The following is a 17,500-nucleotide window of genomic DNA, read 5'->3' on the forward strand; positions in this document are numbered from 1 at the left end:
ATAAAATCTCCCCAAGTAGGATTCGAACCTACGACCAGTCAGTTAACAGCCGACCGCTCTACCACTGAGCTACTGAGGAACAAGGGGGGATTCGACCTCCTAGAGTTCAACTCCCGCTCTCAACCCATGAACAATATGAGTCCGAAGCTTCTTTCGTAACTCCCATAATTTCTTCGTAGTGGCTCCGTTCCATGCCTCATTTCATAGGGAAGCCCAAAGTGGCTCTATTTCATTCTATTTCACTTCCTAGCACTTCCTATCATTTAATATCCATCCCTTTGGTCTTATTGACATAAGAGATGTCATTTATAGTCTATCTCTTTCTATATATGGAAAGTCAAGAAATTCTCATCGAAACATCGAGAAATTGTGCATATAGAAAACTCTAAAGAAAGAAAAAAAGGAGACCCATGCCATGATTTTCAAATCTTTTCTATTTAGTAGTCTAAGTTTCTCGATGAGGATAATTAATTCGGTCGTTGTGGTCGGACTCTATTATGGATTTCTGACTACATTCTCCATAGGTCCCTCTTAGATCTTCTTTCTCCAATCTTGGATTAGGGAAGAAGGAGATATTCGCGACTACTGGCGATTTCATTATGGGGCAGCTCATGATCTTCATATCGATCTATTATCCACCTCTGTATCTATTCTTTCTTAGCTAAACAGGTGGAAGATCTATCCAATTTGGTTATATTATATCATGGACTCGAAAAACGGATCTGAATTTGACTGAAATGCACGATCTTCACAGGTATCACTTTTCACGATACCTAAAAGGTGGAATAGCGATTTTCGAACCATTTCCTATAAGAGAATGGTTTCCATTACTTTGAGAAATGGATTCTTATATCAAACTATAGCTATTGCATTAAAGAAGAAAAGAAACTAATAGAAGTCGAAGACGCGGAATGATAGTGAATAGAGAGAAAGATTCTTCTGATTTTCTTGTTTCTATCTACTAGACGCCGTAGAGAATTGAGAATTTTCATGTCTTTCAATTCTCGTACTCGTAATTGGAAAGTTATGGAAGGAGACCCATCATTTTGCAATGAAAACAACATATAAAACTCTGGACAATTTCGAAATCAGGCCAAGCGTCTTAATACATATGCAAAAAAATTCATTATTGGCCCACCATTGATTAGAAGATTTAGCTTGTATGAATCGCTATTGGTTTGATACGAATAATGACAATCGTTTCAGTATGTTAAGGATACAGATGTATCCACAATTCATTTAGAGTTACTTAATAGTCTATTTCTTATACCATATCTCTATCCCGTGAAATTCTCGAGCCAAAAGATGGATGCATATGCTGTGTTTCATTTTGCTAAATGATATCAATTAAATGGTGTATCAATTCCATAAATTGCATATAGCAATAAATAAATCAGCAAAATTCTTTCTAATATTTTAGATAGAAGAAACATTTCTTCTATCTAAAATATTAGAAAGAATGTACCCTTCTATCCAAATCCAATTTGCATCGATAAAATAAATCCAAATTCCAGTAGTAGATGAATAATTGCAAATTTGTGTGTGTACGAGATTAGAATAACTTCAAAATAACTGACATAATTTTGTATTTTTCCTGATCAGAAAAATACATGAAAAAGAAAGGAGGTAGAAAAATTTTTGGATTTATGGTTAAAGAAGAAAAAGAAGAAAACAGGGGTTCTGTTGAATTTCAAGTATTCAGTTTCACCAATAAGATACGGAGACTTGCTTCACATTTGGAATTACACAAAAAAGATTTTTCATCGGAAAGAGGTCTACGAAGACTTTTGGGAAAACGTCGACGTTTGCTGGCTTATTTGGCAAAGAAAAATAGAGTACGTTATAAGAAATTAATCGGTCAGTTGAATATTCGGGAGCAGTAATTTAATCGTTCAAATTTTTTTCTTGTTTTATTATTTTTTTAGTAGTCTTATAGTAGTCTTAGATTTTTCATTTTGATGAGCCTCGCTTTGAGGAATTCATGGAATAATCCATTTTCATGGAATAATGAATTAAGGAAGAAAGGATATGAGTCTACCGCTTACAAGAAAAGATCTCATGATAGTCAATATGGGCCCTCAACACCCATCAATGCATGGTGTTCTTCGACTGATCGTTACTCTCGATGTGAGGATGTTATTGATTGTGAACCCATATTAGGGTATTTACACAGAGGAATGGAAAAAATCGCGGAAAACCGAACTATTATACAATACTTACCTTATGTAACAAGGATATAGAGAGATTGTAGAAAGGGGATAGGATAGTTATTTTTGCAAGAGACTTGTTGTAAATTCCTTAACTTAAGAAAGAAAAAAGAATAAAAACACAGATACATAACATAAAAAAAAGAATAAATAAGACGAGATTCGACCTCCCCCTACATATTTAATTTCCTCTCCTATACAAAAACTAGCAAGACCCACTCCATTGGTAATTCCATCAATAACACCCTTATCAAAAAACTCCGTGAGTTCGGTTAACCCTCTTATACCGAGGGTAAAGACCCTAGTATAGAAAATATCTATATAACCACGATTATATGACCAACTGTATATATTTTTTTTTACTTGATCTAAAAATTCTTTTTTAGGATTTCCTTTGTAAAAAGAGTTTATTAAATCCAAATTCTGAAAAAAAGAATAAGCGGATCCATAGAAGATATATGCTATGAATAAACCAAAGATAGCTAGACTTACAGAAGAAATTGCATTAGTAATAAATTCATATGAATTTACAAAAGAATTAGAACTTTCCTGGGTAAAGTTTATTGAGGGAGTTAACCACTTTGATAATATGGTTAACTCTGCTATTCCATTACCAATTCCTCCATTATCAAAAGAGATTCCTATGAATCCAATGAACAAAGTGAAAAGTAGTAATATAAGAAGAGGAAATAACATAGTATTTCCCGTTTCATGCGGATAGGCAAAAGTTTTTTTAGCCCCAAAAGACGTAGTAAAGGATCCTATCCTATTTCTTGTATTACCTTGAATTTTTGGTATATTTTGTGAAAAAAAAGAAACTCCACTCTTCGTTGTTGATAAAACGAAATCCCTATTCACTCCTTTGGGTATCCTTTTTCCCCATAAGGATATTGAATACAAGGAACTCTCTTTAGTGCTACTGTAATTTTGAAAATGAACACGCAAATACCCATCAAATGTAAGTAAATATATCCGAAACATATAAAAGGCAGTTAATCCTGCAGTAAAGGAGGCTATTATTCCAAAAAAGGGCGAATACAACCAACTATTACTAAGGATTTCATCTTTGGACCAGAAGCAAGCAAGAGGTGGAATACCACAAAGAGAAAGTGTACCCCATAAAAAAGTAGTTCTTGTGATTGGAATGTATTTTCTTAAACCGCCCATAAGAACCATATTTTGACTTTTATCTGGTGAATATCCAACAAGAGGTTCCATTGAATGAATAACGGATCCGGATCCCAAGAACAATAAAGCTTTTGAATAAGCATGAGTGATCAAATGGAATAAAGCAGCTTGATAAGAACCTATACCTAGAGCTAACATCATATAACCCAATTGAGACATTGTAGAATAGGCTAAGCTTCTTTTAATATCTCTCTGAGCAAGAGCTAAAGTAGCTCCTAAGAATAGTGTTATTGTACCTACTAAAGAAATAAAACTCATTATCAAAGGTAAAGATATGAAAAGAGGAAGAAGTCGAGCTAGAAGAAAAATTCCCGCAGCAACCATAGTTGCTGCGTGTATAAGAGCCGAAATAGGAGTGGGCCCTTCCATAGCATCGGGTAACCATACGTGAAGAGGGAATTGTGCGGATTTCGCAACTGCACCAAGGAATAATAAAAAAGCACACAAAGTAGTAAGTAAAGAGTTAATTCCATTATTAGGAATCCAGTTATTAGCTATTTTGAACAAATCCCTAAACTCTAAACTACCTGTTATCCAAAAAAAACCTAAAATTCCTAATAATAGACCAAAATCCCCTACACGATTAGTTACAAAAGCTTTTTGACAAGCACTCGCTGCGATTGGTCGTGTAAACCAAAAGCCTATCAATAAATAAGAACACATTCCCACGAGTTCCCAAAAAAAATAAATTTGTATCAAATTGGAGCTAGTAACCAATCCCAACATGGAAGTATTGAAAAAACTTATATAAACAAAAAATCTCAAATATCCTTCATCGTGAGACATATAACCATCACTATAAATAAGAACCAGGATTCCTACAGTAGTAATTAGTATTAACATAATAGAAGTAAGTGGGTCAATCAAGTATCCAAATTCTAAAGAAAAATCATTATTGACGGTCCAAGACCATAGATATTGATAGATCGAACTTCCATTTATTTGTTGAATAGACAGTTGAACTGAGAATACCATAGCTATACTTAAGAGTAAAACACTAGGAAAAGCCCATATGCGACGAAGATTTTTTGTTGCTGTCGGAATAAGAATAAGGCCAAATCCCATTGACATAATAACTGGAAGTGGGAGAAGAGGGATTACCCATGCATATTGATATGTATGTTCCATAAGAAAAGAAATTGCAATTTTTACTTCAATTTTTACTTCAATTTTTCTATAAAATTGTTTCCGATTCACCAAACCAATTCTTATCTCTTTCTGAAAGAATAAATAAAAAGAATAAGAAAAAATACTGAAATTCTTAATTTTTCCAAAATTTATCTCATTGAAATAATTAAAAATTAAGAATGGGTTTAGTTGGTTAAATTAAAAAAGTTAATAAAATAACTAGGTAACGAAGTTATTTTATTAACTAAATAAAGATATTTATAAAAATAAAAAAAAAAAAGTGGAATCATTTTACTTTCTATTCATAATTCATTTTTATATTTCTTTAAAACAAAGATGAAACAGCTCTCTTGTTCCATAATTAACTGATTGAGTGAATTCCAATGAAAACCTATGTTTATAAGAAATTATCGAATAGTCCTTACTTCATATAGAACTAAAATTCTAATGACTATAAATTACCTAAGTTTTAGAATGTCTTGTTTAAGAGACTCAGTATTTTTTGTTTTGATTGGAATTCCTTTCCTTTATGGAATACCATTCTGAACTTAATTAACTATTTTCATTTTCCCTTCTTTTTATCCCCCCGTCTTATCTTATATGGGGGATAGGCTTCCATACCATATATCTATATATGGAGTATACTTGATATATAAATAGATATAAATAGATTTAAATGAGAAACCCTTCTATATATTCTATATTATTAAAAAAAAAGTATAAAATATATAAAGAAAAAATGTTAAAAAATTCTTGTTGTCTTATCCGCATTAGACAAAATGAAGTAAAAAATAATTCAAAATTTAAGTATCTTTCAGTATCTAAGTATAAATACTAATAAAAAGAAGAAAGAAGGATTGATTTGCAGCAATAGATGTCTTTCACATACAACTAGAAAAAAGTAATTTCCTTTTTGAATGGCAGTTCCAAAAAAACGTACTTCAATGTCAAAAAAGCGTATTCGTAAAAATATTTGGAAGAAAAAGACTTATTTTTCCATAGTACAATCTTATTCTTTAGTAAAATCAAGATCATTTTCGAGCGGTAATGAGCATCCAAAACCAAAGGGTTTTTCTGGGCAACAAACAAATAATAAGATTTTGGAATAATATGAATTGACTTATCAAAAAAGAATTCCAATTATTTAATAATTTGGATTCTTCTTTGAATGTACTTTTATGTGTCGAATTACTCGGTACAATATTCTTAGAACAAAAAACCCCTCTTATCTTATATATACAAGAAAAAAAAAGTTTTGTTTGGTATACTGTGTGCTAAGTATTCTTTTCCTATCAATGAACTTTTCATAATTTTCCTAATAGAATCCTCATATTCTATTAGGAAAATTATGAAAAGTGGAGTATTCTTACAATAGGACTTACAACTTCCACCTATCTTCTCCAAAATCATAAGGTTAGTAAATCTTATTAATAAGAGCATAAAGACTTTCATTCTAGAAATTTTTAAAAAATCCAAAAAGCCTTTTCTATTTATCCATTTTATTTTAATTTCATCATTAAATAGAAACCCTTTTGGATTTTTTTCATTGTATTGAAAGAATTTTCAAAATGTAAAGGGGAAATTAATTAGAAAAAATTAGTTCTATAATTGCAAGTTAGAAAAAAGAAGTTCCAACTCTTTCAAGCAGTGTTTGTGTTTCTATTGGGCAAAGCAAGAGTTTATTGTAAAAAAAAAAAATGGAAACGATACTACCAAACGAAGTCTATTTTAATGAAAACTCTAATGTTCCTAAATTTTATGGACTTTCCCAATATCGACGATTCCCAAGATAATAGCTATTATTCTTTTAAGTTACCTATTATTTGAAGTTAGCCGCCATGGTGAAATTGGTAGACACGCTGCTCTTAGGAAGCAGTGCTCAAGCATCTCGGTTCGAATCCGAGTGGCGGCATTCTTGAAAAAGAATACAATAGATTAGAAATCAATTCGAAATTTACAATTTTGTAATGGGACCTTCCCCTTATGCTATTTGCAACTTTAGAACATATACTAACTCATATCTCTTTCTCAACGATTTCAATTGTGATTACGATTCATTTTATAACCTTATTAGTTCGTGAACTTGGAGGATTACGCGATTCGTCAGAAAAAGGAATGATAGTTACTTTTTTCTCTATAACAGGATTCTTAGTTTCTCGTTGGGCTTCCTCGGGACATTTTCCATTAAGTAATTTATATGAGTCATTGATCTTCCTTTCATGGGCCCTGTATATTCTTCATACCATTCCTAAAATACAGAACTCTAAAAATGATTTAAGCACAATAACTACGCCAAGTACTATTTTAACGCAAGGCTTTGCCACATCGGGTCTTTTAACTGAAATGCATCAATCCACGATACTAGTACCTGCTCTACAATCTCAGTGGTTAATGATGCATGTCAGTATGATGTTATTAAGCTATGCAACTCTTTTGTGCGGATCCTTATTATCTGCCGCTATTCTAATCATTAGATTTCGAAATAATTTCCATTTCTTTTCTAAAAAGAAAAAAAATGTTTTAAATAAAACATTTTTCTTTAGTGATATTAAATATTTTTATGCAAAAAGAAGTGCTTTAAAAAGAACCTCTGTCCCTTCATTTCCAAATTATTACAAATATCAATTAACGGAGCGTTTGGATTCTTGGAGTTATCGTGTCATTAGCCTAGGATTTACCCTTTTAACCGTAGGTATTCTTTGTGGAGCAGTATGGGCTAATGAGGCCTGGGGATCCTATTGGAATTGGGATCCTAAGGAAACTTGGGCATTTATTACTTGGACCATATTCGCAATTTATTTACATAGTAGAACAAATCCAAATTGGAAGGGTACGAATTCTGCACTTATAGCTTTGATAGGATTTCTTATAATTTGGATTTGTTATTTTGGTATAAATCTATTAGGAATAGGCTTACATAGTTATGGTTCGTTTACATTAACACCTAAATGATTACATAAAATAAAACCTTCATGAAATGAAGGTTTTTACTTTTATGTTTTATTTGAGAACCCCTTGAACGCCTTATCAAAGGGTTCTCAAAAATTCGAGATAGATCTAATTATACTTTTTTACTTATTTCTGCATTATATACTTTTTTACTTATTTCTGCATTAATAGAGCAGACGAGTAAAAAAAAGCAAACCTATTTAGGATAATAATTGGATAAGAGAGCCTCTACCCTGTCAACGGATAGGGAGAGAACAAAATCTGGATAAATACCAATTCCTATTACTGGTAAAAAGATACAGATTAAAATAAAGAGTTCTCGTGGTCCAGAATCCACAAAATTTGCGTTTGGAACATTAAATAGCTTGTATCCATAGAACATCTGGCGTAACATAGATAATAAATAAATAGGAGTTAATATCATTCCAATTGCCATTACAAAAGTAATTAGTGTTTTTGGCATTAACAGAAATTTTGGACTAGTAATTAGTCCAAAAAATACTACTAATTCTGCGACAAAACCACTCATTCCTGGTAAGGCAAGAGAAGCCATTGAAAAGCTACTAAACATGGTAAAAATTTTAGGCATTGGGATAGATATTCCCCCCAGTTCTTCGAGATAAACAAGACGCATTCTATCAGAAGCGGTTCCTGCCAAGAAAAAAAGTGTAGCACCAATAAATCCATGGGATAATATTTGTAAAATAGCTCCATTGAGTCCAATGTTGGTTATGGAACCAATTCCTATAATTATGAAACCCATGTGAGATACAGAGGAATAAGCTATTCTTTTTTTGAAATTTCGTTGACCAAGAGAAGTTGAAGCTGCATAGATTATTTGGATCGCTCCTATTATTACTAACCAGGGCGAAAATAGATAATGAGCATGAGGTAACAATTCCATGTTGATCCGAATCAATCCATATGCTCCCATCTTTAATAATATTCCCGCTAAAAGCATACATGTACTATAATGTGCTTCCCCATGGGTATCTGGTAACCACGTATGTAGGGGTATAATCGGCAATTTGACAGCATAAGCAATAAGGAAGCCAAAATATAAAAGTATTTCCAAGGTTGCAGGGTATGATTGATTAATTAATCTTTCCAAATCTAATCCTGGTTCGTTGGAACCATATAAGCCCATACCCAGAACTCCGATTAAGAAAAAAATGGAACCGCCTGCAGTATACAAAATAAACTTTGTAGCTGAATATAGACGCCTCTTCCCCCCCCACATGGATAAAAGTAAGTAAACAGGAATTAATTCTAACTCCCACATGATAAAAAAAAGTAAAAGGTCTCGCGAAGAAAATAATCCTATTTGACCACTATACATTGCGAGCATCAGGAAATAGAATAATCGCGAATTCCGTGTAATTGGCCAAGCTGCTAAAGTAGCTAAAGTAGTGATAAATCCTGTCAATAAAATAGATCCTAATGAAAGTCCATCGATTCCCAATCTCCAGTGGAAATCGAAGACATCTATCCATTTATAATCCTCCTTTAATTGGATTAAGGGATCCTCCAGTTGGAAATGATAACAGAACGCATAAGTCATTAGAAGGAATTCTAATAAACAAATAGATATAGTATACCACCTAACGACTTTGTTTCCCTTATGAGGTAAAAAGAAAATTAATGAACCTGCAAATATCGGCAAAACAACAAGTATTGTTAACCAAGGAAAATAACTCATGATAAAGTGATAAAGACAAGATACGTTTTGACCAGAAAAGCCCGTGCTCGATTATTTCGAGCACAGGCTTCTTCGGTAAAGAGGAATCAGACGATTCGAGTGAAGTTTTTTGTAACGTATCAATAAGATAGAGCCATGCTACGTGTTGTTTCAGGCCCTAAATAAACGCGGACACTTAAAAAATCTGTCGGGCAGGCAGATTCACATCTCTTACAACCCACACAATCTTCGGTTCTCGGCGCGGAAGCAATTTGCTTGGCTTTACATCCATCCCAGGGTATCATTTCTAATACATCTGTTGGACAAGCTCGTACACATTGAGTGCATCCTATACATGTATCGTAAATTTTTACGGAATGTGACATTGGATCTATAAATTTTTCTTTTCAACATAAAATTTTTCGATCTGGTAAAAATGAAATTAGTACTATAATGAGTCATATGTATTGTAGACACCAGACGAAGCAATGGTTTATCCAAACTTCAAAAAAAAAAATCTATTTTTTAATCTGTTTGTGAGAAAGCGTGAAGAGAGCCAAGAGACTTTAATTTTGGATTTCAACAATAAATAAGAAATAAGAAAGAATTTTACGAATTGTACAGACGAATTCGAATTAGCCAATAAATTGGCTATCGTCTTTTCAATATAAATTATTGCAATATTCAAATTGCAATATCAATGAATTACAAATACAAAAATTCATTTAAGTGAAAAAGAATACTATGCAATAATCTACTAAAAAAAATGGATATTCTCAAATAATACTAAGAAAATAGTATTGATTTCTATTTATTTTAATATGTGCGCCTTTGTTTAGAGGATTCTATGTCTAATTATTCAAAAGTCTAATTATTCAATAAATTAGATTGATTGATACGAGTGGATTTCCTATTACGATGGATGGAAGAAAGAATGGATAGTCCAATAGCGGCTTCAGCAGCTGCAAGGGCTATAACAAAAATTGCGAAAATATCTCCTTTTAATTGGCGACTATCAAATAGATCAGAAAATGTTACGAGATTTAGATTAATTGAATTCAGTATAAGTTCAAGACATATTAGAGCTCTAACCATGTTTCGGCTTGTGATCAATCCATAGATACCAATCGAAAATAAATAGACACTCAAAAAAAGTACATGCTCAAACATCATTAACTAACTCCTTATCAATCTCGATTCATTTCAATATGAGGGCAAGAATTGAACCGATTCAATTAATTACAATAGAACAATTACACAACAAAAGAAAAAAAAAAAAAAAAAAAAGGAGGTATTTGTTGGCAGTAGATGGATTTTACTAAATCAAAATTGTGATTCTTTAGTTATTTATTTTAGATTTGCAATTCTTATAATTTGTACTTTTTCTAAGTTTTCTTATTGCCGAGCCATAGTAATTGCACCTATTAAAGAAACTAGAAGAATTATGGAAATGAGTTCAAACGGAAGATAAAAATCGGTTGCTAAATGAATTCCAATTTGTTGAACATTATTTATGAGACCCTGTTCTACTATTTGGTTTGATCTTGTAGTCCAAAGAATTCCATACCACGACGTATCTGGGATAGTAGTCATTAGTGAAAAAACAATAGTTATACAAACGAGTGAAGTGAACCCATCTCCAATAGTCCAATAATTCTTATCTTTAGACCATTCTGAGCCATTTACGAACATTACAGCGAATATGATCAAGACATTTATGGCTCCCACATAAATAAGAAGTTGTGCGACAGCTACAAAGTAGGAATTTAATAAAAAATAGAATAAGGATATACAAACAAGAACTAATCCCAGCGAAAAGGCAGAATAAATGGGGTTGGTAAGTAATACTACTCCTAGACCCCCTAGTAGAAGAACAAATCCCCCAAATAGCATAAGAATCTCATGTATTGGTCCAGGTAAATCCATTATGGATAAAAAGAAATTAATAGTATAAAATTTTTCATGAACTGACTAAAACTAAAGGATTCAAGGAAGGAAAAAAGGATTAGGGTATTTTTTTGTGTATAAACTTATAGTTATAAATTATATTATATCACGAAAATCTAGTCTGATTTAAAATAAGAAATAATTTCCAATAAGCAGTAGTTTTTCGTTTTTCTTTATAGTTTAATTTTAAAGTTTAATAAAGAATTATTAGATTTTTATAACAGAAAGACAAAATCAAAGTTTAGTAATCAGTAATCGTTCTTGAATTCGAAGATTTTTCTTTGTTTATTTTACTTTCAGACGAATTCCTAATTGTTTGAATTGTGTAATCTCCCATTATGGAGATTGGTAACCGACTTAAAGCAATTTGATTGTAATTCAATTCATGACGATCATAGGTAGAAAGTTCATATTCTTCAGTCATTGATAAACAGCTTGTTGGACAGTACTCAACACAATTGCCACAAAATATACAAACTCCGAAATCAATACTATAATTAAGCAATTGTTTTCTTTTAATATCCTTTTCAAATCTCCAATCCACAACGGGTAAATCTATCGGACATACGCGAACACATACTTCACAAGCAATACATTTATCAAATTCAAAGTGGATTCGCCCTCGGAAACGCTCTGGTGTAATTGATTTTTCATAAGGGTAGTGAATCGTTATAGGTAAACGATTTGTGTGGGATAAGGTAGTTATGAAACTTTGACCTATGTACCTTGTAGCACGTATTGTTTGTTGACCATAACTCATGAACCCAGTTACCATAGGGAACATATTCATTCTAAATATCTATGAAAAAGATATGTTTCTTTCTCTTGTTTGAGAGAGCTTTTGTGTTGAAAATATTCTTACTATTATTGTATTATCTTATTTATAGTGAAACAAGTTGAGAAGAGGTTGTTAATAAGAGATTGCCCAGGGAAATAGGTAAAAGAAATTTCCATCCAAGATTTAATAACTGATCCATTCTCATCCTCGGTAAAGTCCATCTTATTGTGATAGAAATGAAGAGAAATAAATAAGCTTTAGTTAATGTAATAAATATACCCATTGTCATTTCCAAAATTCCAACTGCTTTATTCATTTGGAAAAAATCAAAAAAGGATATATAGGGAATAGATAAATTCCACCCGCCCAAGTAGAGAACTGTTACAAATAAAGAAGAAACTAATAAATTTAGGTAAGAAACAAGATAAAATAAACCATATTTGATACCGGAATATTCAGTTTGGTAACCTGCTACTAATTCTTCCTCCGCTTCTGGTAAATCAAAGGGTAATCTTTCACATTCTGCCAAAGAAGAAATTAAAAAAACCAGAAAACCTATAGGCTGACGCCAAATATTCCATCCAAAAAAACCGTATTTTGACTGTGCTTCAACTATATCAACTGTACTTGAACTGTTAGATAATCATAGTCGGTGATAACATCACAGTTCCCACCGCTATTTCAAAACCGTACATGAAACCTTAGCTTCATACGGCTTCTCTATGATCAGAAAAAGGAAAGGACTGTTTTGTTCCTAGCCCCGGGGGCGTAGATAGAATTAGATAAAATAAAATAGATTTGAAAGTCCTAAATTAGACCAAAGGAATTCCGTCTGCTAGAATAAGAAAAAGCGCTTCCGAATTGATCTCATCCTTTATAATATAATGAAAATTTTTCTTTGTTCAGTAATAACTTAATCTTGGAATAAAACACTTGTTACTTGTTATAGGAATTCAATTAATAAATGGAAAGAGTTGGGTATTAGTTCATGAGCAATTCTGCATGAATATGGATAGAGGAAGGAAATAATGAAAATTTTTTCTAGTGCACTCCATATCTTTTTTACTATTCTTCTTTCCCCAGGGAGGGGGTATTTAAAAAGAAAAAATGGATAAAGGGTTAATTCGTTCTTGATAGCCATTTCCTTAACAAGTGAATGGGAACATACTCTGGATCGGAATCCGAAGAAAGTACTACTTGATAATTTCTACAAATTGCAAGTCCTTATTATGATTCCTTTTATGGGCAAAAATCTCTAATGTTTTAGATTTTCCATTACTAATCCTTTATGTACTTTAGTGTTCCTAACCCTTCACTAACTTTTGGTGGATTCTTCTTATGGATTATTAAGTTATAGTAATAACTAGGAGTATTCTAGTAATGGAATTCCATATCGTGAATCCTTTATTCTTGGCCGCTTCAAGATATGATGACTAATTAAAAAATATCAACCTTGGGATAAAGAGTTTACACTGCTTATGTTTACTTCCACTTTTTTCTTGTACGTAGGAAATGAGATTTTTTCTTTTTACTACAAATTTATAAGCTGTTTTGTTTCACTCATATAGCTATCTAGTTTAACTTACCAACCCAAATACTAAATAAGAAAAGGAATATAAATAGTTAATGGATTTTATAGGAAAAAGATCTATTTTAACGAATCACACGTAGAGATATTGCTAGCACACAAAAAGTTAATGGTATTTCATAACTAATGGATTGAGCAGCAGCTCGTAGACCGCCTGAAAAAGAATATTTATTATTTGAGCTATATCCTGCCATAAGAAGACCAATAGGAGCTATACTTGAAATGGCAATCCATAAAAAAACACCAATACTAAGATCGGCTAAAACAAAATGAAAATGATATCCCAAAGGGATAACTAAAAAACTTAATAAAACTGATATGACTGCTATAGAGGGTCCAATGCTAAATAAAGAAATATCTCCTCGGGATGGCAGAATATCTTCTTTAAAAAGTAGCTTAGTCCCATCTGCTATAGCTTGAAGCAGGCCCAGGGGGCCAGCATATTCAGGACCAATACGTTGTTGTATCGACGCAGATATTTCTCTTTCTAACCACACAATTACGAGTACCTCTATTGTTATTCCCAAAAGGAGGGTCAAAATGGGTAGAATCGATATCAGTCCATAGACTTCTTTTAATAATTCCAATTTCGAAAAAGAATTGATAGTTTCTACCTCTACCCTATCTATTATCATTTCAACGATCAACTTCCCCCATAATGATATCTATACTACCTAATATCGTCATGATATCAGCCAATTTCATTTTTTTAACTAGCTGAGGAAGAATTTGCAAATTAATAAACCCGGGTGGACGGATTTTCCATCTCCAGGGGAAAAGGCTATCATCTCCTACTAGATAAATCCCTAATTCACCTTTTGGGGCTTCTACTCTTACATAAAGCTCTTGTCTTGACAATTCAAAATTGGGCGAAGGTTTTTTACCAAGAAATTTATACTCAAAATCATTCCATTCAGAATTATTTTCTTTCTTAAAGCGTCGGACTTCTAAATTTTCATAAGGTCCTCCAGGAATTTTTTCTACAGCTTGTTGAATTATTTTGATGGATTCCCTCATTTCACCAATTCGTACTAAATAGCGAGCTAACGAATCCCCTTCTTTTTGCCATTGGACTTTCCAATCAAATTGGTTGTAAGACTCATAAGGATCTACTTTACGAAGATCCCATTGTATTCCAGAAGCTCGTAACATCGGTCCCGATAAGCCCCAATTTACTGCTTCTTCTCCGCTAATAAAACCTACTCCTTCAACTCGCTCTAAAAAAATTGGATTCTGTGTAATAAGTTGTTGATATTCAACAACTCCGCGTAAAAAATAATCACAGAAATCTAAACATTTATCGATCCATCCATAAGGTAGATCGGCGGCTACTCCTCCGATGCGAAAGTAATTGTGCATCATTCGCATACCTGTAGCAGCTTCAAATAGATCATATATTAATTCTCTCTCTCTAAAAATATAGAAAAAAGGAGTCTGTGCGCCGAGATCCGCCATAAAAGGTCCAAGCCATAGCAAGTGAGAAGCTATCCGGCTTAATTCTAACATAATTACCCTAATATAGCTGGCTCTTTGTGGTATTTGAATATTCTCCAAGAATTCTGGTGCATTTACTGTTATTGCTTCTGTAAACATAGTAGCTAAATAATCCCACCTTGTTACTTAAGGTAAGTATTGTATAATAGTTCGGTTTTCCGCGATTTTTTCCATTCCTCTGTGTAAATACCCTAATATGGGTTCACAATCAATAACATCCTCACCATCGAGAGTAACGATCAGTCGAAGAACACCATGCATTGATGGGTGTTGAGGGCCCATATTGACTATCATGAGATCTTTTCTTGTAAGCGGTAGACTCATATCCTTTCTTCCTTAATTCATTATTCCATGAAAATGGATTATTCCATGAATTCCTCAAAGCGAGGCTCATCAAAATGAAAAATCTAAGACTACTATAAGACTACTAAAAAAATAATAAAACAAGAAAAAAATTTGAACGATTAAATTACTGCTCCCGAATATTCAACTGACCGATTAATTTCTTATAACGTACTCTATTTTTCTTTGCCAAATAAGCCAGCAAACGTCGACGTTTTCCCAAAAGTCTTCGTAGACCTCTTTCCGATGAAAAATCTTTTTTGTGTAATTCCAAATGTGAAGCAAGTCTCCGTATCTTATTGGTGAAACTGAATACTTGAAATTCAACAGAACCCCTGTTTTCTTCTTTTTCTTCTTTAACCATAAATCCAAAATTTTTCTACCTCCTTTCTTTTTCATGTATTTTTCTGATCAGGAATAATACAAAATTATGTCAGTTATTTTGAAGTTATTCTAATCTCGTACACACACAAATTTGCAATTATTCATCTACTACTGAATTTGGATTTATTTTATCGATGCAAATTGGATTTGGATAGAAGGGTACATTCTTTCTAATATTTTAGATAGAAGAAATGTTTCTTCTATCTAAAATATTAGAAAGAATTTTGCTGATTTATTTATTGCTATATGCAATTTATGGAATTGATACACCATTTAATTGATATCATTTAGCAAAGGATACATCTGTATCCTTAACATACTGAAACGATTGTCATTATTCGTATCAAACCAATAGCGATTCATACAAGCTAAATCTTCTAATCAATGGTGGGCCAATAATGAATTTTTTTGCATATGTATTAAGACGCTTGGCCTGATTTCGAAATTGTCCAGAGTTTTATATGTTGTTTTCATTGCAAAATGATGGGTCTCCTTCCATAACTTTCCAATTACGAGTACGAGAATTGAAAGACATGAAAATTCTCAATTCTCTACGGCGTCTAGTAGATAGAAACAAGAAAATCAGAAGAATCTTTCTCTCTATTCACTATCATTCCGCGTCTTCGACTTCTATTAGTTTCTTTTCTTCTTTAATGCAATAGCTATAGTTTGATATAAGAATCCATTTCTCAAAGTAATGGAAACCATTCTCTTATAGGAAATGGTTCGAAAATCGCTATTCCACCTTTTAGGTATCGTGAAAAGTGATACCTGTGAAGATCGTGCATTTCAGTCAAATTCAGATCCGTTTTTCGAGTCCATGATATAATATAACCAAATTGGATAGATCTTCCACCTGTTTAGCTAAGAAAGAATAGATACAGAGGTGGATAATAGATCGATATGAAGATCATGAGCTGCCCCATAATGAAATCGCCAGTAGTCGCGAATATCTCCTTCTTCCCTAATCCAAGATTGGAGAAAGAAGATCTAAGAGGGACCTATGGAGAATGTAGTCAGAAATCCATAATAGAGTCCGACCACAACGACCGAATTAATTATCCTCATCGAGAAACTTAGACTACTAAATAGAAAAGATTTGAAAATCATGGCATGGGTCTCCTTTTTTTCTTTCTTTAGAGTTTTCTATATGCACAATTTCTCGATGTTTCGATGAGAATTTCTTGACTTTCCATATATAGAAAGAGATAGACTATAAATGACATCTCTTATGTCAATAAGACCAAAGGGATGGATATTAAATGATAGGAAGTGCTAGGAAGTGAAATAGAATGAAATAGAGCCACTTTGGGCTTCCCTATGAAATGAGGCATGGAACGGAGCCACTACGAAGAAATTATGGGAGTTACGAAAGAAGCTTCGGACTCATATTGTTCATGGGTTGAGAGCGGGAGTTGAACTCTAGGAGGTCGAATCCCCCCTTGTTCCTCAGTAGCTCAGTGGTAGAGCGGTCGGCTGTTAACTGACTGGTCGTAGGTTCGAATCCTACTTGGGGAGATTTTATTCATTCTTTAATGTAAGAATTTTAATGTAAGAATAAAGAATTGAATTAAAGGGCTTGCTTTGACCCTTAGGAGTAGGTAACCCGTTCGCTATCCTTGTTTCTATTTCTATTGCATTCTATCTCATCGTATCACATTCTGTTCTACGATTCCACTTCGACAAAAGGAAAGAGCATACCTAAGTTCAATAGCTTTACGTCCGCTATCCCGATCATGATTTTCCTACCCTCAGGGGGAAAGTAAAGGCCCTTCCCCCTTTGGAAGGCTGTGGGCGAGGAGGGATTCGAACCCCCG

General features: G+C 32.9%; 3 non-coding genes across 3 annotated transcripts in view; 1 reads left to right on the forward strand and 2 right to left on the reverse strand.

The window, feature by feature from the left end:
• Nucleotides 1–7: 7 nt before the first annotated feature.
• TRNAN-GUU (transfer RNA asparagine (anticodon GUU)) lies at nucleotides 8–79 on the reverse strand. The gene has a single exon. It is a non-coding gene; the product is annotated as a tRNA-Asn (tRNA).
• Nucleotides 80–6,355: 6,276 nt separating this feature from the next.
• TRNAL-UAG (transfer RNA leucine (anticodon UAG)) lies at nucleotides 6,356–6,435 on the forward strand. The gene has a single exon. It is a non-coding gene; the product is annotated as a tRNA-Leu (tRNA).
• An 11,039-nt stretch (nucleotides 6,436–17,474) lies between these two features.
• The window catches only part of TRNAR-ACG (transfer RNA arginine (anticodon ACG)), a 74-nt gene continuing 48 nt past the window's right edge, over nucleotides 17,475–17,500 (reverse strand). The window contains exon 1 of the tRNA in view: nucleotides 17,475–17,500. This exon is cut by the window's right edge and continues 48 nt beyond it. This is a non-coding gene — a tRNA (tRNA-Arg).

This window comes from Triticum urartu, unplaced genomic scaffold (genome assembly GCF_056163025.1).
Source record: "Triticum urartu cultivar PI428250 unplaced genomic scaffold, HENAU_Tu73 scaffold2, whole genome shotgun sequence".
Classification (NCBI taxonomy): Eukaryota; Viridiplantae; Streptophyta; class Magnoliopsida; order Poales; family Poaceae; genus Triticum; species Triticum urartu.